Genomic DNA, 22,468 nt, shown 5'->3' on the forward strand with positions numbered 1-22,468 from the left:
TTTGAATATGTCAAAAACCTTCTTAGACCTTGGATATATAAAACTCATCTGAAGATAGTTTTATTATCTTGATATGAGACCCCTAATGGGTCAACTCAACAGTTTAATATTTTATCAATGAAATATACTTATTTGAATCTAAATTCTTACCAGTTACTCATATTTTTATACAGAAGTTAAGCCATTTAGGTTTATAAAAAGGAATTATATTTAAAAGTCTTGATACACTTAGGAGCATTCTATTTTACTAGGACACTTTTTATTGACGTTATTAATTTATACTAGGCAACCCTAGGATTGCCCAGTATAAGTTAATAACCTGCTTTTACCGTTTCCTGTCTTAGGCCTCAAACTTCATTCAGGATTTTCTCTGTTGAACTCAGAGTTATTTTGGCTTTGAGATTTAACATGTCATGTGTCAAAGTCTTTCAACTAATAAATGACAGTCCTCAAACTGAGCCTGGAAGTGGTGGCTATTCAGATAAGGACAGGGACAGAAACACTGATTCAGTTACAATTGCACAAAAAGGTAAGGAAGAGGGTAGTTGTTTTGTCCCTTGGGTTTTGAGGCCATGTTTTATTGCATTAAAGATGACACAGTATGTGTGAGTCATCCTCCCTTTCCCTTTGGGGCTTGTAGCCCCTTGGTCTTTGCTTTTTAGGTAAGAGCACTGCTGAATAGACAAGTAGCAATAGGACTAGACCAAGTTGTTCTCCAGCTTTCTGCTTCTGCCAAAGTCATGGGGAAGCCTGGCTTTTTCAGTTCTTTCTTAAAGGAAATAAGAAAGGGGTCACCCACTTTTTTTAAACATGTAGTACATTGCACATGCAATGGCTGTGAAAAACTAACCAGTTGCATGCACCTCACTCTTGCTTTCTCTGTATAGTTGCTGAAGACAGTGGGATTTACAGCCAGAAGGCAATCACATTAAATTGAAAGGCACTTGCATACTTCATTTATTTCCCCCTAGAGCACTGCAGCTGGAATAGCTGCTAGGAAGGTTTAAAATGCAAGTACATTTCAAACCTCCAGGAACACTCAGACTTCAAACTACTTTTTCTTCTTGTATAATAACATCTTTAAATAATTAATTATTTCTTTTGTTTCTTTTTTTAGTCTTTCGGTTTGGGAAATATTAAGGTAACTGGAAATGAAAGGAAAAAAATCACAGAGGAATTTATTTGTGATTTTTTTCAATTTCCATAAAATCAACAACTTTGCTTTTGAGACTGCTGGAGCAGAGTCTGACCCAGGTGAATAGAAATTTACGTGTGTCATTGAAATTTGTTAGCACTCCTACCTAAAAGCCACAGGCCAGCATTCTGAAGCCTGTGTGAGCAACAATGCCAGACCCCCCAGGATTCTCAGTTTCTATTATCACCAGTGGGTTTTTTCAGAGGTATTTTTGAAAAATGGTGGTGAGATAGCATCAAATGATTTGGAACGAATCTGTTTTGTTGGAAGAAGGGGTTTAATTAACTTTTGAGCCATACGAATTAATCTGGACCTGAGTGAGGGCCCGAAAATTGATTAAACTGTGAGCACCTATTCAGAAAGTATTTGACCAGGAAATAAATTCATTTTTTCAAGGTCAATGACCCTACAAGTTGATGGGTAATTTAGATTAATGCAGACTAGGCTTCCAGCTTCAACCATTGTTTGGCAGAGCTTTTCTTCTCCCTGCTGCTGCTTGTCATCTACCTGATCTTGCTGTCACTTTTTTTTTCCCCCCTGGATCAACATTTTCTCAAAGAAACTCTTAGCAGCATTTTGTTTTGTTTTATGAGGGGGATGGGGTGTGTATCTGAAGAAGACATTGCAGTCAGTGCCATGTTTAATTTTAATCATTTTATTTTATCCAAGGATGAATCATAATATGTTATGATTAAAAGTAAGCAGAGAATGGCCTCACACAGATTAATTTTTCCTTCTGAAAAATATTAAGTGACCATCAAACAGAATGTGTTTATCAAACAGTTCTATAAAATCCCACTTTATTTCATGGTCTGCCTATTTTTCGGCAGTCTTTTTTTTTTTCCTTGAAGCTAAACATAAGCACAAAACACAGACACAGACACACACACACACACACACACACACGCATTTGGAGACTCTCCTCTGTGTATTATCTAGCAATGAAAGCTGGGAGTCAGGTATTAACTGCAAGAGAATGTTGAAATTAGAGAAATTAGAGAAATTTTGTTTAAAGAAGGAAATTTTGTTTAAAGAAGGAGTGAAAAGACTCATAGTTTATTTTAAGAGGACAGAAAATGGCAAAAAAAAAAAATTGTCTCATTTTTGAGTCAAGAAGAGAATTTGAAACACCATCAACCTTGCTACCCTCTTTTAAAAAATCATAAATCGTGATCTTACAATGTATATTCTTCCGCAGTTTACATGAAATGGCAATGGGATTATCTGAGATGTATGTTTCCCCTTGATTTGATGTCAAGTATAATTTAGTAGACAATTATATATAATATATTTGATAAGTTTCTACACCAAATTATGTTTTGAGAACTCTTCTCATATTGTTATATAATTTTTCTTGTAGAATAATGTACTTTCCTTTTTTTCTTTCTAAGTTCTTTCTGAAATAAATATTAGCTATCCCATATAATTTCTAAGTAAATCCTTCAGATTTTATTAATGAATTTATTTGTCATTACAGAGTGAAACATATTTTTCCCAAAAAAAAGTTAGCAATACCTAGGGAAGTAAGTCAGTTTTTAGTAAAACTGTGTTTTTCTTTAATTTTTTAAATTAAAAAAAATTCTGTGTACTTTAGCAACTTTTTGCTCTGCATAGAGAAGAGTTTTAATATAGCTAAATCAAAAAATACATTTGAAAAAGAAATAATGGCCTTATCAGATTTTATATTTATTCTTTATTTTATTTTTGCTTTTGCTTTTTTTTTTTTTTTTTTCTTTTTATTGCCACAACAGGCATATGAAAGTTTCCAGGCTAGGGGTCGAATTGGAGTTGTAGCTGCTCACAGCAATGCTGGATCCTTTAACCCACAGCTCACAGCAATGCTGGATCCTTTAACTCACACAGCAAGGCCAGGGATCGAACCCACATTCTCATGGTTACTAGTCAGGTTCGTTACTGGTGAGCCACAACGGGAACTCCCGATATTTATGCTTTTTAAACAGTTCCAAAAATTCCTCTGAATTGATTAAAAAATTATAACTTTATTTTTTGTAGAAGAACTTCTGCTATCAATAGTATCTCCAGTCTGTGGCCCAAGGAATCCAATTAAATGCTATTTTCTCCCTAATTTTTATTTCCAGTATATAACTTGTGTCCCCAAATCAAATTCTAAGTTTGAATCAGGTACATGGCTTACCTCTTTGGATTTCCTGTTGTATTAACATGATACTCAGCAGAAAAGGGATTCTCAAGAGACTTGTGAATTTAATTAAAGAGGCTGGGATAGGGCTGAGAAGCAGTGAGCAGCTTGCCGGGTGGATAGTTGAGCTCTCATAGATTTGGCCTCCAAAACTACTGTGCCAATTCAAGGAAACTGGGGAGATACCAAGTAAAATGAAAAGTGTGAAGTACTAGCAGTGATTGACTTTTTATGGTCTCCCAACTCCTGCAGAAGTATTAGTCAATGTGAAAAATATGTACCATAGAGAAAAGTAGAAAGAGGGACATCCATAATCCTAAAATTCAAAGATGACCACTATTGACATTTATGGATTATAAACTAAATATTAACATTTGCTGTGTTCGACCTTGTTTTTTCATGTAATATTGCTCTGGTAGTGCTTTATACTTGTGTAGTGTCATGTTTATAAATTCTCTTTATAATTATAATTTTTATTGATCATATAACTGTCCATTATATTTCTGAATCATGGCTTCTTTAAACATTCTCTTACTGTCAGAAATGCTAGACTATATCTGATTTGTAATATTATGAATGACTTAATAAATACCTTGATGCGTAAAGCTTTTTTTAGACATTTATTTCCTTAGATTTCCAGAAATGAAATGCAATGCACAAAAAAACATATGACTTCTAAAGGCTTATATTTGTATATATTGCCAGGACTCATATCATTCATTGAGATCAAAGTAAAATAGGAAGACACTGTGTTCTAGGAAACCCCAGTTAAAAAGCCATTGTACTTTGCATATGGATTGATTGTTGTTGATTTCGATTAGCCTTGTGTATTTCCTCCTTTGTTATCTGAAACAGTATCTGTTGAGAATAGTCTAAAACTATCTTTATTGATCTACAGAGCAATTATAGCTTCTCCTATGAAGGTTTGCAAAGCCAGTGCAATAACTAGAAGTGAGGTTTGTGCATTTGGATTTGGATTTTGTGGGACTTCCCAGATTTAGAGTACTGATTGTGATGAAAGACCCCTTGTGCAAACAATGATGACAAACTTTCTTGGGGTTTGGTCCTATTTTAGTGAGGAGTATTGCTTTTAGGTATTTGTCAAGTCTCTGCAACCATACGAGTGGGGGATTAATAAGGAAACCTGGGGAGCAACCTATTTTTATGTGTTTTTCATCTTATTATAATAGAATACTATTTTCATTTTATTCATATAGCTTTTTTTCATCAGTCGAATAAATTTTGTTGTCTGGGAACAGTTTCTATAATGCTGCAGGTTTAGGGGAAGTTATTTTGGTTGGTGATAAATTAGCCATTTTCAGTAGCCAAGGTTTTGATTGATCACAACTATCAAATCTATGAGTACATACTGATCTGCCATTTAGGGTAATCAAGGAACACGTATTTTACCAGATTATACGAAGTCCACTCAATGGTACTAGTGTTTTTCTCCAAGTTCCATTAAAAATCAGATTACAGTAGTTCAGAGGTCAATTGCACAAGTTAAACCTTCAATCTACTCTGCATATCCCCTGTTTCCGTATTGCAGGACATTTCCCAGGGTTCCTTGCCCATTGGCATCTCAGAAGCCTCAGCCAAAGGCAGTATTATGGACTGAATGTTTGTGTTCCTCCCAAATTCATGTGTTGTAGCCCTAACCTCTAATGGAGATGGAGTGTCTAAGGAAGTAATCAAGGTTAAGTGAGATTATAAGGGTGGGGCCCTCATCTGATAGGATTAATATCCTTATAATCAGGAGGCATCAGAGAGCTTTTCTCTTTCTCTCTCACTGTCATGCCCCCACCCCCCAAAAAAAGTCAATGTGAGGACACAGCAAGAAGGCAGTCTACAAGCCAAGAAGAGCAATCTTACCAGAAACCTTGATCTTGTACTTCTAGCCTTCAGAACTTTGAGATAATACGTTTGTTTTTTAAGCCACCCAGTCTATGATATTTTGTTCATGCAGCTCAAGCCAACTTCTATAGGCAGGCACTGGCTAAAGATTTGAGGGTAGAAGGAGGGAAGAAGCCTGACTCTTTCTGTCCCTTTTCTTTCAGTTCCTGTGGTATCACTATCAGTGATTTCTTCTCCATCACTCCAGTTCCCCTCAGGAAGCCCTTCACTTTGAGGTTACCATTCTAACCAAGGCCTCTGGATACCCTACCTGCCATGGTCTCTCCTGCTCTGGAGGTAGTAAAGGCTTCCTACTGTTGCCTTACCTTCCTCTGTTTGTTCCTCAACAACTGTATCATCTGTGAAATGATTTTCTATATTAAACATTTCTGAATTAAAGACCTAGAGTGGCTTCCACTTTCTTGGATAGAATTTGACTAATACCAGGGCTTTGACTTAATAAGACTTATACTTCCAGGGCTTAGAATGATTTTTTTAGGTGATGCATCTTTCAGGCAATAATTTTTGGAAGGTCCTTACGGTCCATTCTGACTTGATTAGTTGGTAATATGAAATCTGTTTCTCATTTTCTACTGAAGTGTCTCCCTCTCTTTTTTTCTCATGACTCATGTACGTTAAAAGAGCAAAACAGTGACAACGCATGTGCTCTAGCATATTATAAATTACAGCATTCTCTTTTTTTTTCACGTTCTTCCTCCCTCTTACACACTTTTTTTTTTTTTTTTTTTTTTTTTGGGCTATAAACATCTGTCTGTTTGAATAAAAAAATGATGGAGCCGAAAAGATCCATGATAAAATTCACTGCTAAGAAACTCAGAGAAATGAACTCGGATACTGATTTTGTCACTGTGATTGCTTCTCGAAGATCTTTGCTTTGATGAACCTTTAGATATTGTATGAGGTAATCAGTTCTGATTCCCAGAGATAGGTGAATGGTTTAAATTTTTTTTCCCCACATTTTAAATCGTGCCCAGAAAATTCTCTGGATGGAATTTGATTGAAGATGTCTGTTATATTCTGAATAACACAGATCAGTTCAGACTTCCAAAGCATTTTCTATTAGAGTGAAGCTGACCTTTTAATGTAGTAGCACACAGGCCACTGAAACGTAACGTTAGCCAGTCACAATTGACCAGGAGAAACTTTGATGGGTGTCCACTGGAAACTTGTCTGAATATGTTCTTCACTTTGATTTCTTTTCTCAGGACTTTGAGTTTTCTTAGCATATTTCAAGTGAGGGCTGCAAGGAAATGAGATTTTAATTAAGACTTATCCAGTGCCCTACAAAAAGGGTTTTTATAGATTTTGGTAAAAAATACAAAGTGTTAATTGTATACAATTCATTATCAGACTTTATTATTTATCAAACACCCCCAGGAGATGTGATGTGCTTTCTTCTCAATTGCTATGTATTTTTACCCACATTCAATCAAAAAAGTTTTGTGTAATTATATACGTATTAATATACCAGTGCTTTAGTTGAAACTATTAAAACAATCTAATTTATAACCTCATAAAACATATTTTGAGCTAAAATTATGTCATGAAGACCCACTTAGCTAAATTATCTAGTAAAATTTATAAATGAATAGAATCCTTTTCTTCTCAAGCTTGGGAAGAGGGTGCCAATTTCATCATCATTATCATCATCAAATAATATTTACTGCTCTTCCCCAAGTTTATGAGGCTGGGCTGGAGACAACTAAATCATATTAACTACTTCTGTTTCTGTTTCTTTTTAGTATGGGAGATTTGCCCAACTGTTATGCAGAATGGAAAGAGAAGGTAAGAGTTAAATATCAGATCCAGATCATGTGTGCTGACGTTCTCCACCACAACCACTATTTAACAATAATTCAAGTATACTGTATGTTTTTGTTCTGAGCTAAAACTGAGCTTGGGAGAAATTTCCACTTTCTATGCTATAAATTTGCTATTCAAAACTGGAAAGGATGTCCCCCGGCAGTGTCAGAATGGCTGCTGCTTTCCCTTTTCCCTGCAATTAGAGATTCTTGACCCCAGGTGACTGGGTAGGTGCCAACACAGGTGACTCATTCTTGATTGACGGGCTCGTGAAGCCAGCAGATTGAGGGTTTCCCAGGAGTAAGTGAGGATTCCTTTCCTTTCATGCCTCTTGAGCACCATGTATTTGGATGTATTGTCCAAATGACAACTATGTTTTGAATGGAGACAATTTGGACAACTTTCATAAAACAGGTCAATAATTTCTTAATCTCAGTCTTAAAATTTATGTTACTGCACTTTGTGCTAGGAAAATGCCTGAGAGCCTGCTGGATTAGTACTCAGAGAACAGACTTAACTAATAAAAGTCTTTGACTGGAGACAAATCACCTAATCTCCTTTTTTCTTTTCCCAAACATCTGAAATAGAGATTGTGATAAGCAATATATAAGGTTGCAGTTCAAATTGAAAATGGGACCTCATTTGTCTCTCCCTTTACTCTTAAAAAAGTTATTAAGCACTATTGAACTAGACACTTCATCCATGTTATCCTGTTTAACCCTCACAAGGACCCTATGAGTAGATACAATTTTATGCTGTTAAAATGAGAAAACCAAGACACTGAGAAGTAGTTGTGTATCTTAAAAAAATCACCAACTGATCATACATAGCCTGATTTAATATGATCTAAATAGCACTATCTGAATTTCAATTACCTTTTTGTCTGCCTCCTCCTAACCCATTTCATTTTCATTTCTATTGCACCATCCTCCATTAGGCATTTTCAGCTGCTGCCTCATTGGTGTTGGCATCATTGCCATCATTTGCATGATTACTCCATTCTCAGTGACTGTGATCATGTCCTGAAGAAACCTCACTATCTCCTTCTGCTCCACATTCTCCCCATTCTGTTGAAGAGGCCAGAAACCTTGGAGTCCTTCCTTGACACATCCGTATCTTTCTCATCCTATATCCAATCCATCTTAAAGCCCTATTGGCAATGCCTTTCAATATTGTTCCACTATAAATTTCCATTTCAATGCTACCATTCTAGACAGAACGACTCTGAGCTCTCAGTTGTACTTTTGCAGTAGTCCCTTCCCTATGGCTTCTCTCTAGGCTTCCAATCCATTCTCCATTCAGAGGGAGAGGCAGGGAGGCCCCTAAAATGCAAATACCAATCATGTCAAATCAGCCTCATGTGATTCTGGCTAGGGAGAAACCTTGCTCTAACCCCCTCAAACCCTTACTGTATTTTAAATATTTCAGTAATGGTTTTCTATCATTTTAAAGACAATGATTAAAATCTTTAACCTGACCTAAAGTGTCCACCTCAGCTGCTTTTAGTATATGTCTCATTGCTTCCCATGACATGTGACCCCTTTCTCTTGTCATTTGAGCTTCAAAGAGAAGTAGAACAAGCCAGGTTCTCCTGCCTTTGAGCCTTTGCCCACACTGTTTCTCTCCATAGTAAACTCCCTCTCTTTACTCCTGCATGATTGTAACCCACTCTTTTTTTGGACCTCACTTTATCATTTGCACTTTGAGAAGGACTTTTTGAGCCTTCCTAGCCAAATTTTCCCTCCAGGTGATGATCCACCACTTCACTTCTTGGGTACAGAACTTAATTTTATACCTACTTGGATGATAGAATCTCCTGATGGACTCTAAGCTTCATTTTACAGAGCCATTGTTTTACACTATTGTATTTCCAACACCAATCTCAGTTCTTGGAAAAAATAGTTGTTCAGTCAATGTTTTTTGAACTGAATGAATGGTTGAATGAATGTTTTCACTTATGCTATTCCCCTATTAAAAAAATCAAAATGGTCTTTCTTCCATTTATTAACTAAAAAGGTCAATGAATTGTGTTCCAACTATTTCAGTAGGCATTTTCCTCCTTCTTTGAATATCACACAAATTATGGGTTCCATACTATTGGCATTTACTTGTTTTTCTGTTTCTCTAGGAGATTTGCCTCTTAAAAATCAAGGGTCATACTGTAAACTTTTATTGATTTATCTACCCCCCCTCCATATTATGCTACATCTTGTGCCACAAATAAATACTGCTAGCTTAGATTTTGTATTAAATAAATAGAATTGATAGGAGGTTTAATGAAATTTGTTAGAAAATGGATGAAGAGAATGTGAGAGAAGCAACTATGGCAAATTGACATCATTCTCTTTTGGGAATTTTATGTGTACCTGACTTTCAAAGTTTGAAAAAAATAGTATGGTAAAATACAAAGATGTATTGAAAAGAGAAGAATGGAAAACAACTAACAGACAAATGCCAACAAACAATTAAGATGAAATATGAAGGTTATACACAATGAAAATTAAGGGAAAATTTATTTTTAAATAAAAAGGCATAGTTTATATCAATTAAGAGCCAATCCATCAAATTCTTGCATATAGATCTGTATGTACTGAGGATAAGAGCAACATAAATATAGTTCAAACAGAAAAATACAAAGGGGAACTGTTTTTTTTATTTAAAAAATTGTTTTAAATATTTTTATTTTGTCCATTATAGTTTAAAGAGTTCTGTCAATTTTCTACTGTACATCAAAATGACCCAGTCACACACACACATTATTTTTCTCACATTTATCCTCCATCATGTTCTATCACAAGTGACTAGATGTAGTTCCCTGTGCTATACAGTAGAATCTCATTGCTTATCCACTCCAAATGTAATAGTTTGCATCTGCTAACCCCAAATTCCCAGTCCATCCCCCACTCCCTCCCCCTCCCCCTTGGCAACCACAAGTCTGTTCTCCTAGTCCATGTGTTTCTTTTCTGTGCCATATATTAGATTTCATATATAAGTGATATCATATGGTATTTATCTTTCTTTTTCTGACTTCACTTAGTATGAGAGTCTCTAGTTCTATTCATGTTGCTGCAAATAGCATTATTTTGTTCTTTTTAATGGCTGAATAGTATTCCATTGTGTATATATGCCACATCTTAATCCAGTCATCTGTCAATGGACATTTAGATTGTTTCCCTGTCTTGGCTATTGTGAATAGTGCTACAATGAACATACAGGTTCATGTATCTTTTTAAAGGAAAGTTGTGTCCAGATATATACCCAAGAGTGGGATTGCTGGGTAATATGGTAGCTCTTTATTTAGTTTTCTGAAGTAACTCCATACTGTTTTCCATAGTGGTTGTACCAATTTACATTCCCACCAACAGTGTAGGAGGATACCCTTTTCTCCACCAAGGAGGAACTGAAATAACAATAATTCTAGGAAGCTTTAATTTATCCTAGAAGTGGCCCTGCACACACACAGACTCATAGAACTCACATACATACATATATGAACACATACAAACACATGCATACTCACATACAACATTGAACCCAATAAGTAGGGACTTCATATCATTTGCTAATGTCTTCATGGCACTTTTAGAAGTCTTTCATATGCTAGGGTCAAAGAAAATTCCCATAAATTGCTAAAACCAGATACTATTAAAGCTACATTGTTTGGAGATAGTATAAAATAACTAGACAGTATAGTAAAAAGTTATCACTTGGAAAATGCACAGATTAATTTCTCAAAAAATATTAAACATGAAATCACAAAATAATGTATGGACTATATAAGCAAATTATGTTGATTGCAAGAAGATGGTATTCAGAGGAAAATTTATTAAACTGTATGAGAATTTAAAAATTAAAATAGGAGTTCCTGTCATGGCTCAGTGGTTAACAAATCCAACTAGGAACCATGAGGTTGCAGGTTCGATCCCTGGCCTTGCTCAGTGGGTTAAGGATCCGGCGTTGTCGTGAGCTGTGGTGTGGGTCGCAGACATGGCTCGGATCCTTCATTGCTGTGGCTCTGGCGTAGGCCGGTGGCTACAGCTCCGATTAGACCCCTAGCCTGGGAACCTCCATGTGCCACAGGAGCAGCCCTAGAAAAGGCAAAAAGACAAAAAAAAAAAAAAAAAAAATTAAAATAAATGTATTTAAATATATAAGATAAAATATATTTGGGCTACTGATATTGATATTTTATGATATTTTCTTTAGATCTTTTTATGATAAATAAACAACTTCAGATAAAGTTGAATTACCCCCTTCCAACACACACAGTTCCCTCTAAGGTTTATCATGCTCTATCACAAGTGGGTGTTTTAAAGTACTTGCTTTTATACTCTTAATAATTATTTATAGGATAAGAAACCATACAGTATAATTTTATTTTTAATTACCTACATGGTATGTAACAAAATTCAACTTGCTTTTAGGCTTAACATTATATTTTCAGGATCAACCCATACTGATAAATGCACATAGGGATCACATTCACCAATTTTTAACTGCTGTACAATATTCCACTTAGTTTATTCATTTTCCTAGTCTTAGTCTACAGATAGTTTCACTGGTTTTGATTAGAGGCATTACTGAGAAATGACCATTGTATTGATCTCATTCTTCAGCCATCCTAGGGCAAATCTAGATTAAGACCAGGGTAGGGCAGTCTGCAAATGGATTTGAAGATCTGAGATGAGTGAGGACAGGGCCCTTCTCCAGAGAAGTGGTTGTGTGGTATGTCTGGACAGATGGATCTGAGTCAAGTTCACAACGTCAGGGCATTCAGGGTGGTGCAAGAATTGGGGAAGGATTCCTGTACACTGGAGGGAAGAGCACTGACTTATCAGTCCAAGAACAGCATGAACTTAATACCAGGACCCGTCTGACCTTCAGAGGCTCTGCAGGGAGGGAACTATTTGAATCCACTACCCAGGACCATATTAGATAAGAATCGTCGCAATAGAAGCCACAGTGGAAAGATAAATTAGGATGAGGACAAGATGTCACCCCTGCTGTTTTCAAAGCCTTGGTAATTGGTAAGCTCACAACCATAGGCCCAACTCTGAGGAAACAGGTGCGGTGTAATTGAGGGGAAGAACTTATTCAGTGGTACAGGAGCTCCTACTATAAGTGGTTGTAGAAAAAGAAAATTATCATTTTTGTGTACTTGAGTTGGAAGAGTGAAATTTGTATCTGCTATCACCTGAATCTCTCTTTCTTCTTCCACTTTCTTTAATGTCAAACTCTTGTTCTAGTATCGCTTCTCCTCCTCCTCAACCCTCCACCACTGCACAAAGCTTTTAGGGAGCAGATGGAGGTTTTCACTTTTTCCCTTATAAACTTCTATTCATCTTGAACTCTTTACAGCGGTACACAATTCTTCTGTAATTAAAAATAATAAATAAAATAACAATTGGCATCTCCACCCCCCCCCGCACCATATACATAAAACATCAGGGTAAAATAAATCTCAAATGACTTGAAGATTACATGTTTCCAAAGTAAGCATCCCTTTAATTATTAGCTGTAATAATCACATTTTGTGCATTAAAATTTAACTTAATGGACCAAATCAAATAGATGAAGCCTTAAAAAAAAGAACATGGTGAAATGCTCTAGATGGACCTGCTCCTTTCATAGCTTCAATTTTCACAGCAAGTGAAGCAACTTTTAACTCTGCTTATTCCTGCTAATGGCTGAATGTAGTCTTTCAGAATTTTCTTCCTAAGACAGCAGGGCAGAATTAATGGCAGTTTCAGCTCTCTTGAAGATTGATGCAACATTGCAGTGCTTAGCAAAACCATGTGATCTTTTAATCAATCACTGAAGTAAATCTATGCAACTGGTGTCGGGAATGAAAGTCATTTTACACTCACCCTCCCAATTCCCTAGGATCAAAGGAAATGGAATCCAAATTAGACTCACTGAACCACACTACTGAGCCTCCACTCTCAAAGGGCTTTCAGATTTTTTGCTGTTCAAAAGACTTGTCTTGCAATGAAAAAAATGGAGGTTGACATATTTATCTATAAATATGAAAGTGATGGAGTGTGCATTATGGTCCTGGCTCATAAATAGGCTAAGTCAGAATACTATTGCATGAATCTGTAACTCCTAATCACTGGCATAGACTGTAGCTATATTTCTTCATAGGATTCTAGAAAGGTTTTGTAGAAATCTTATGATCCACTCTCCTCACATAAGAGTTAATGAAATATTTCTACACAGAAGATTATTTTTTACTCTTAAATATCTTGAGGAAAGGAATTTCTCTAAAATTATAATTTATAGCCTCACTCTCTTTACCTCTAGGAATTTCTTCATATAAAACCAACTTTGGATTTAATCCAGATAATGGAAAAGATGACTGAACCAGTGAGTACAGAATGATAAATAATGTAAGATGCAATTTCCCTTGCCCTTTAGTGTGGTGGGACCATTACATAGTGAAGAACAAAATAATGTTATCTTAGAAATGTTTTTAAGAGCTTTTATTAGTTGGCCCATCTGAAATTCAAGTGTGTGTTAAAGGAATGGTCATATTCAGTCCTCCTCAAATTCAGGACCAAAGTAGCATCTAAAATCATCTTCTTGGCCTCTCTGAACACATAGCCTCTCTCTGAACACTTTGTAAGTTGCCTAGGATCTCACTGAACATGCAGGTAGAGAAGGCAGCATAAATGTACAATTGCCATGAGTAGATATAGCTCTCAGCCTTACATTTATCCTTTTTCTCTTGATTCAAATTGCTTAAGCATGCCATAGCATATAGACCCTGGGACAAAAAGACACTGGAGTCTTCATAGCAGATCAGGGGACTGGGAAAGGAATAGGAAACAAGTGACCAAAGTTGGGAAGCTAATTAAATTTTGGCTCCAGATGAGAGAAGAGAGCAGCTGTCTAAATCCCTGTGTCCATAGAAATATGGTAAACTTGAGTTGATCCTCTCATAGGTACCTCAAGCATGTGTTGTAATTGTTGAGTTATAATAGAAATAGTTTCAAAGGAACATTATGCTCTACATAAAGAGCATCACAATACTAGACTGTCACAGCAACAGTAGAAGTATATCCAAACACAGCTCCAGTTTTCTGAGAGATAAATTTTGGCTGAGTATCAGGGTCAGTCCAATTCTGCAGCAGGAACCAGGACACTGGACAGAAACCAGCTAAGTAGACAAGACAAACATGTAGACTTCACGGAAAACCTGTGATTCTCTGGATTTGAGATTGTCTGGGCAGCACCTGGAGCATACCAGATAGTGTAAGATCCCAGCAGCTGGTCCCATAGAATCTGCTATTATATTCTCTAATTGGCTCAGAAACTGGGCAGAAATGAGCCTTTGATTGAGAGCCTTAGGGCTGAAGATAGGGGCATAGATGAGAAAGTGAAGAGCACCAGGTGTTTCTATTAGTGAGGTGTTTGGGAGCCTCTCCCACCCAACCACTGTGCTTCCAAGGGCCCAAGAGATCTAGGACATGGAGGAACTACAAGATTCCTTCTAGGAAGCATTTCTCTCTCCATTAGAGCTTAAGACCAAATCATCTGTTATTTTTAAGTCTAAATTTGAAGATGATTTATTGTCATTTCAAAGCATATGCTACTTTGTGTTTTATAAATGGAAACTGGGTGAGATATAGCCTTTGAAAGACATTCTTTAATGCTATGTTTAATCAAACTCTAGCACTCAGAATGATGATGTTCTTGGCAGAATTTCAAAATAAAGGCCATTCTGAGGAAGGACATGAAATTATATTATTGCAAAGAGTATTTAAGCAAGATCCTAAGATGACAATGCCAGTTACGGTGACTTTGGAATACAGGACTTTTGGGTCACATGAGGCTGTAAAATTAGGTCAGGAAATTTTTGATAATAAGGTATGTTTAAGAGCAGTGTCACCTAGAAAGATAGAGACAACTCAGGTCTTAGGATTCCTTGAGTTTTCTCCTTTTACTGTAAAATGTATAACATAGTATCATTAACAAGACGTTTAACCAATATTAAGTGTATAACATTTTCTTTATTGAAATAGTTGATAAAAAGCAGATGATGTGTGGAGACTACTAGAAACTTTGTCTAGACTGGGTATTGACATGTTGAAAACCCGTAGCTAAGGCTTTTATGCCAGAAATCAGAGACCACACAGTGATCTGATTCCATCAGGGCTGATTTTGATTCCGGGTGAATGAGTAGTCTCCTCAGTGAAACTTATTACCCTCTCTCTTTCCAATGAGAAGAGCAGAATCAATCTATACTCAGAAAGGTGGTCTCCACTGTGTCTGTGTCAATTAAGAATGTGTCTGGCATCTGGAAAGAAATCTATCCTAAAACATTACTCCGTGGGAAAAATATGTGTAAAAATGTTTTAGAAGGCATGACAAACTAAACTATAGTTTTGTGGAAAGGTATTTTGGAATTTGACAGCACACTGGCAAAACCCTCCCTTCTATCCATCAGAGCAGTGACTGTGTTCTTCACAGTGCTGTGCAGATTCTGAAACACAAGGCTGTCATTACAGCTTGGAGTCTATGTGTGAACTCAAGCCTCGAGACATAAAAGTATTAGATTTTCTTCCCTAGAAACAATGAAAATTTTCTTATATCTGATTATTTTATGTGGCAGAGACCACATCTTTGTGCTGCATTAGAAAGAATGATTTATCCATTAACACCTTTCACCCATATAGTAAGGAAACAAAATCCTGTTAAATCTATGAGAGTCTGTACCTCAGGGGTCCTTTTGTTTTGGATAAATAGGTGCCCCCAAGCCAGATTAGTTTTTCTTTAGAGGCAGGGAGCTTAATGTAAGAAGTAGCCTTTGAACTTGAAGAAAGCTGAGAAGCTATATCTGTACCTGCCTCAGTAAAATAATCTCAAAGTCATTTTGAGTGTAATTTCCAGATGAACAAATTAGGAGTGATCCATTTAAAACTGATATTAAACATTTTGATTTTTATGGCTAAGATGTAATGAATGATGGCTTTAGCACAATAGGGGAATTAGGAGAAAATGCAGACACATGAGTGAGAAAGGAAGAGTCAGCCTTCTTATTTGTACCTCAGTTCTTGCTACTTCTGCCAAAATCCTGTAACTCAGGTGGGCTTTTTCCAAAGTCCCCAAGCAGACTGTTGCTTCTTTGAACCAAGCAGTAGAACCACTTGTCAGGTGGCTGTTCTTCTCCCCACCCCCTGCAAAACAAAGTTGAGAATAATAAAAGTATAAGTTTGGAAGGTGCCTCACAGATCTGGTCTGACCATCTAATGTTTGCATCTTCTGCAATATCCCTGCTGAATGGGTATCCAGAAACAAAAATTATATTCTTTCCAAAGGCAGTTCCCTTTATATTAGTACAACTCCAACTATTAGAAAAATCTCACTTGTTAAGAGTTGAATTCTTTCTGTGTATAGCTTCCTCTACTCACTGTTGCCAGTTTTACTACTTGAGTTTATACTAAGCAAAAATAATCCTTGTTTGTGGCATTTTCTCAAATATTGAAGTATAGCTATCTTGTTATCCTTGAATTTTTATTTATTTTTCTTCAGTGGTAAACACTGCCATGCCTTTTGACCATTTTTAATCTTATATGGTTTCAACCATCAGCATAGTTGTTTCTTTTTGAATACATTGAATCCATTTACAACTGCTAAAAAAAAAAAATGGCATTAGGACCAGAACCACTCAAAAATTGGAAAAAATCTAGAAACAGGAGAATCGGCCCCGTCTCCCCCTTATGTCTTTGCTTCCATCAATGCAGACTAAGTTCACATTATTATTATTATTTTGGCAGTCTCAATATATCATTGGCCTGACTAGAGCTTCTTCTTGAACAAAACTCTCCATCTCTTATATTTATGGTCCGTTGATAAACCACATTTTCCCCATTCTATACTTACACAATTGTTTTAAACCTAAGTACAGGATGTTGTGTTTTTCCAGGTTAAATTTTGTCTTATTAAAATCAGACTATTAATCAAATCTCTCAGAATCTTTTAGTACTCAGATTTAGTCAGTCAATATAGTCTCCCTCTAATCCTCAGTTTCCTCACAAAAGAGAATTCCAATGACCTCATAAGATGATTGTGAAGACTGTGTGATCCAGCACATGGAAAGTGCTTAGCATGGGGACAAAAACATAAGTGCTCAATAAAGCATAATAGTAACATTTTATAAGCAAGCCCAGCCTACAAAAATGTCTTCAAACCTTAAAGTACATTTGTTGACATTATATAAATAAGTCCCAACATTTTAGAATAAATTATTTTAGTCAAAACCATATTGTAGGTAGAATTTGAATGAAAAATGTAAGCAACGTGATGTAAGTGAATACTAAAGCCTTTACAATTATAGAATTCAAAGAGAAAAAATTAATCTCTATACATTTCCAAATAAGAAGGCTACCTAGTTGGACAAGTGGAGGCTCATTTTGAATTGCCTCCTGAAATCTACGTTTCCACCTCTCAGAGCCATCTGCTACTAGCAAACTCTAAATCTACAAAAATGATAAATTGCTTTGCATCTCCTCTATGTGAAATCATTACTCAAAGCTGTAGGGGTGAGTTGTTAATGACAAAGCACCATGTGTGTGAGAAAGTTGAAATTTCCTTTCTGTCAATTTGTTACCAAAGAATTAGCAGGATGACACATTGGAAATGCTCTTGGTTTATGAAGTTTTCAGGTCTGGGTTCACAGCATAGCACAAGATCATTTTAACTAAGTGACCTTGGAAAAGTTGCTAAACCTCAGACCCTCCATTTTCTCATTTATAGCAGTGGGGTAATAATACCTTCTAGAATTGTAAGCAATTTTGAAGTAACATGCAAAGTACCAACTATGATGATACTAGCAGTTATTATCAATCACTCATATTCATGAGTGCTGATGATAACAATCAACAAAAATTTATGTGATATTCACCTGGTTTCTATGAACAGAATTTGAAGATCAGCCATGCCAATAATATAATTCAATAGAAGACAATAGCAAGAGAGTATAGAAATTAGGAATATATTATATTGTGCTTTGGAATTAGTATGAAAGTAAGATTCTTACTTTCCTTAATTGAAAACACAATATAGAAGTCAGATGAACTTACAGAATGGCCTAATATTCTGGCCTGTAATTTTATTGAAACATGGGAATATCACAGTTTTGTAACTTCACTCAACCTTTCTTAAGTGCCTGAGACATACCAGGTAACCCACATTCTAAGACAGTGCCCTTGGTGATCATAAAACTTTTCTCACTGCACTTTTTCAATATCTAAAGCACTCTTTGGGAATCCATGGAATCATAAATTGAAAATCTTTTTATCTCAAAAATCATTGAATCATGGAACACTGTTAACATTTTCTTTCTTTCCCTACATAGCACATTAAGCATGAAATAAAACTCAATACCAGTAGCAAAGATTCATCCTTTGAATAGCTTTTCTTTATATTAATAGTCAATGGAGTCTTTGTTTGCTTTGTAGAATGGAGGTATGATGTTATGAAATTAAAATACATTTACTAATTGCAAAGAAGTCACTAAAATTTAATCTTTGTATTATACTATTTAAGGTGTGCACTCCCATACAAAAGGTTAATGTGGATTTACTTTAGTTTTTAGGTAGATGTTTGTCAAAAGCTAAAAGAATCCTTTAATAAATGCTCCTTCAAAATGAAGAATACACTTCAATTGTAAATTTTCAAATTTAGTTCTTCATATGTTATTATTTTGAAGTGGTATAATCTCATATTTGGCAACTCTAAAAGTTTCTACTTATAAATATTCTATATAGCAGGGAATTTTAATAAAGAAACATTAAAAAAAAAAAAAAACATTGCTTGGGGGTGTGGCCAAGATGGCAGAATAGGAAACCTTCTAATTCACCTCCTCCCATGGGCATACCAAAATTACAACTGCTTACAAAACAACTATCAGAATGACCTGGAGACTAGCCGACAAGATTTTCTACAACTAAAGAGGCAAAGAAGGAGCCACAAAGAGACAGGTAGGAAGGGTAGAGACACAATGGAGTCAGGAGTTATACACCCAAAGTCAGCAACCCACAAATAGGAGGAATATTGCAACTTAAGGAATCATCCCCCAAAAGCAAAGGATTTGAGTCTCACATTTGGCTTTCCAGCCCAGGGGTCCTGTGCTGGGAAGATGAGCTTCCAGAATCTCTGGCTTTAAAAACCAGCATGGCTTATATTTGGGGGAGCCAGAGGCTTACAGGAAACATGGACTCTGCTTTTAAAGGCCCATGCAAAAGCTCACACACATGCTGAGTCCCAGCACAGAGGTGGTTGGAAGGAGCCTGAATCAAACCCATTTGCTGATCTTGGAGAGCCTCCTGGAGAGGTAGGAAGCAATTTGGCCTACCCCGGAAATGGAGACCCTGGCAGCAGACATTTTTAAGAGTTCTGCTGCAGTGACCCTGCCATTGGCAAGTGCCATTTTAGAATCCTCCCTCTAGCCTATTAGTGCCAGGGGCTTGCAGTTAGTCCGGAAGAGAGTGGCATTACATATACTAAGTGATGAAAGAAAAAACCTGTAACCAGAAATACTCCACAGGCAAGGTTATCATTTCAGATTTTAAGGAGATAGAGAACTTTACAGAACAAGCAAAAGCTAAGAGAGTTCAGCATCACTAAACAGGCCTTACAAAAAAAATGTTAAAGGGACTTTTTTAAGTGTAAAAGAAAAGGCCACAACTAGAAATATTAAAAGGATAAGAGGAAAGTTTTCATTGGTAAAGGCAAATAAATAGTAAAGGTATTGGATCAACCACTTATAGAGCTAGTAGGAAGGTTATGAAAGTAGTAAAATCACCTATATTCAAAATAAGTAGTAAAGAGCTACAGAAAACAAAAACATGTAAAATAAGACAGCAAAAACATCAAAGGAGGGGTGGGCAGTAAAGTAGGGTTCTTAGAATGCATTTTAACTTGAGATCATTGATTTACAAATATATACTATGAAGACACAGTATTCTAAATAGTGTAATACTGGCATAAAATAGTCACATAGATCAATGGGAGAGAAAAAAAGAGCCTAGAAATGAACCTACACCCATGTGATCAATTACTTTATAACAAAGGATGCAAGAATATACAATAGGGAAAAGATATCTTCTTTAATAAATGGTATAGGGAAAACAAGACAGCTATGTGCAAAAGAATATAACGGAACGATCTTCTCACACCATACACAAAAATAAACTCAATGTGATGACTTAAATGTTAAACCTGAAAGCATTAAACTCTTAGAAGAAAACATAACCAGTGAGCTCTTTGAGATCAGTCTTAGCTCTGTGTATACATTTTGGATCTGTCTCCTCAGGCAAGGCAAACAAAACCAAAAATAAACAAATATGGTTATATCAAACCAAAAAGATTCTGCACACTAAAAGAAATTATCAACAAAATGAAGAGGCAGTCTACTGAATGAGAAAAATTATCTGCAAATGATATATCTGATAAGGGGTTAATATCCAAAATATACAAATAACTCACACAACTAAATGTCCAGAAAAACAAACTCGATTAAAATGAGCAGAGAAACTGAATAGACATTTTTCCAAAGAAGACAAACAGATGGCCGGCAGACACATGAAAAGATATTTGACATCACTAATCATCGGAAAGTGAAAACAAAACTGCAGTGAAATACCACCTCACATCTGTCAGAGTTGCTATCATCGAAAAGACAACAAATGATAAGTGTTGGCAAGAATGTGGTAAAAAGAGGTGTCATGTGCATTGTTGGTGGGACTATAAATTGGTGCAGCCACTATGGGGAAAACTATGGAGATTCCTCAAAAAATTAAAAAAGAACTACCCATGTGATCCAGCTATTTCGCTTCTGGGTATTTACCAAAATAAACAAAAACACTAATTCATAAAAATATATGCACCCCAATATTCATTGCTGCATTATTTACAACAGTCAAGATATGGAGGCAACCTAAGGGTCCGGTGATAGACTAACAGGTAAAGATGTAGAGTATTACACAAACATAAAAAAAATCTTGCATTTGTGACAAGATGATAGATCTAGAGGGTATTATGCTAATAAGTCAGATGGAGAAAAATAAATACTGTATAACCTCACTTCTATATGGATTCTTAAAACAAATCAAAATAAAAACAGACACAAAGATATTGAGAGCAATGGATGGTTACCAGAGTTGCGTATGGGTTGGACAAAAAAGATAAAGGGGATTCAGAAGTACAAACTTCTAGTTATAAAATAAATAAGCCACTGGGATGTAACATAGAGCATAAGGAATATGGTCCATGATATGGTAATAACTTTGGGGACAGATGGTTACTAGACTTACTGTGGTGATCATTTCATAGTGTATGCAAATGTCAAATCACTACATAATACAAATGAAACCAGCATAATATTGCACATCAGCTATATGTCAATTAAAGAAACATTTATTATTCATTAAGAAAATATAAAAACCTAGCTTTTTACTTTTTTGGTTTTTTTAAGGGCCATATCCATGGCATATGGAGGTTCCCAGGCTAGGGGTCCAATCGGAGCTATAGAAGCCCGCCTACACCACAGCCACAGCAACGTGGGATCTAAGCCACTTCTTCAACCTATACCACAGCTCATGGCAACGCCAGATTCTTAACCCACTGAGAAAGGCCAGGCATCGAAACCATGTCCTCATGGAAGCTAGTTGGATTCATTAACTGCTGAGCCATGATGGGAACTCTAGCTTTTTAATTTTTTAATAGAAAATCCAAATAGGCCTGGATCCAGATCTCTTTTCAAATAAACCAGGGTAGTACATGATTTCCTGTGTTATAGTAAGAACAGGATTTTGTAAACCATGTGTAATGTATTGTGCTGTAATTGTACAAAAAAGACTAGATAGCAAAGACCAACCTAGGAAATTAGAAATCAACAACAAGTAGTTTATAAAAACTATCACTGAGCAGAAACTAGGTAATCAAGCTGTTGCATATAATCAATTAAACAGTAACCTCAAAGTAAATCATATTTTAAGAGCACAGTGGCTTATGTTATTAATTATTGAAACTTTTTTTTTTTTGGTCTTTTTAGGGTCGCACATGTGGCATATGGAGGTTCCCAGGGTAGGGGTCCAATCAGAGCTGTAGTTGCCGGCCTACACCATAGGCACAGCAATGCCAGATCCTCAATCCACTGAGCAAGGTCAGGGATCAAATCCACACCCTCATGGATGCTAGTTGGGTTCGTTAACCGCTGAGCCACAGTGGGAACTCCTGTTTGTTTGTTTAAGTTACCATTTCCCCCCAAAAAAGTCAAAATATAGGAAAGCCATCATGCCAAGGGAAAGGAGTACACTGCCAAAAATGGAGAGTGCTCTTCTATTTGAGCAAATGTGCCTTAGAGGCCATTATGTATGTTGCAAATGCAGGGA

At 36.2% G+C, this 22,468-nt stretch overlaps 1 long non-coding RNA gene across 1 annotated transcript; it reads right to left on the minus strand.

Moving 5' to 3' along the window:
* LOC102162374 lies at positions 5,977-21,532 on the minus strand. Its single transcript, XR_002339452.1, has 2 exons — positions 16,119-21,532; positions 5,977-6,507 (listed from the first exon to the last, which is right to left on the minus strand). It is a non-coding gene; the product is annotated as an uncharacterized LOC102162374 (long non-coding RNA).

Source organism: Sus scrofa, chromosome 15 (genome assembly GCF_000003025.6).
Source record: "Sus scrofa isolate TJ Tabasco breed Duroc chromosome 15, Sscrofa11.1, whole genome shotgun sequence".
Classification (NCBI taxonomy): domain Eukaryota; kingdom Metazoa; phylum Chordata; class Mammalia; order Artiodactyla; family Suidae; genus Sus; species Sus scrofa.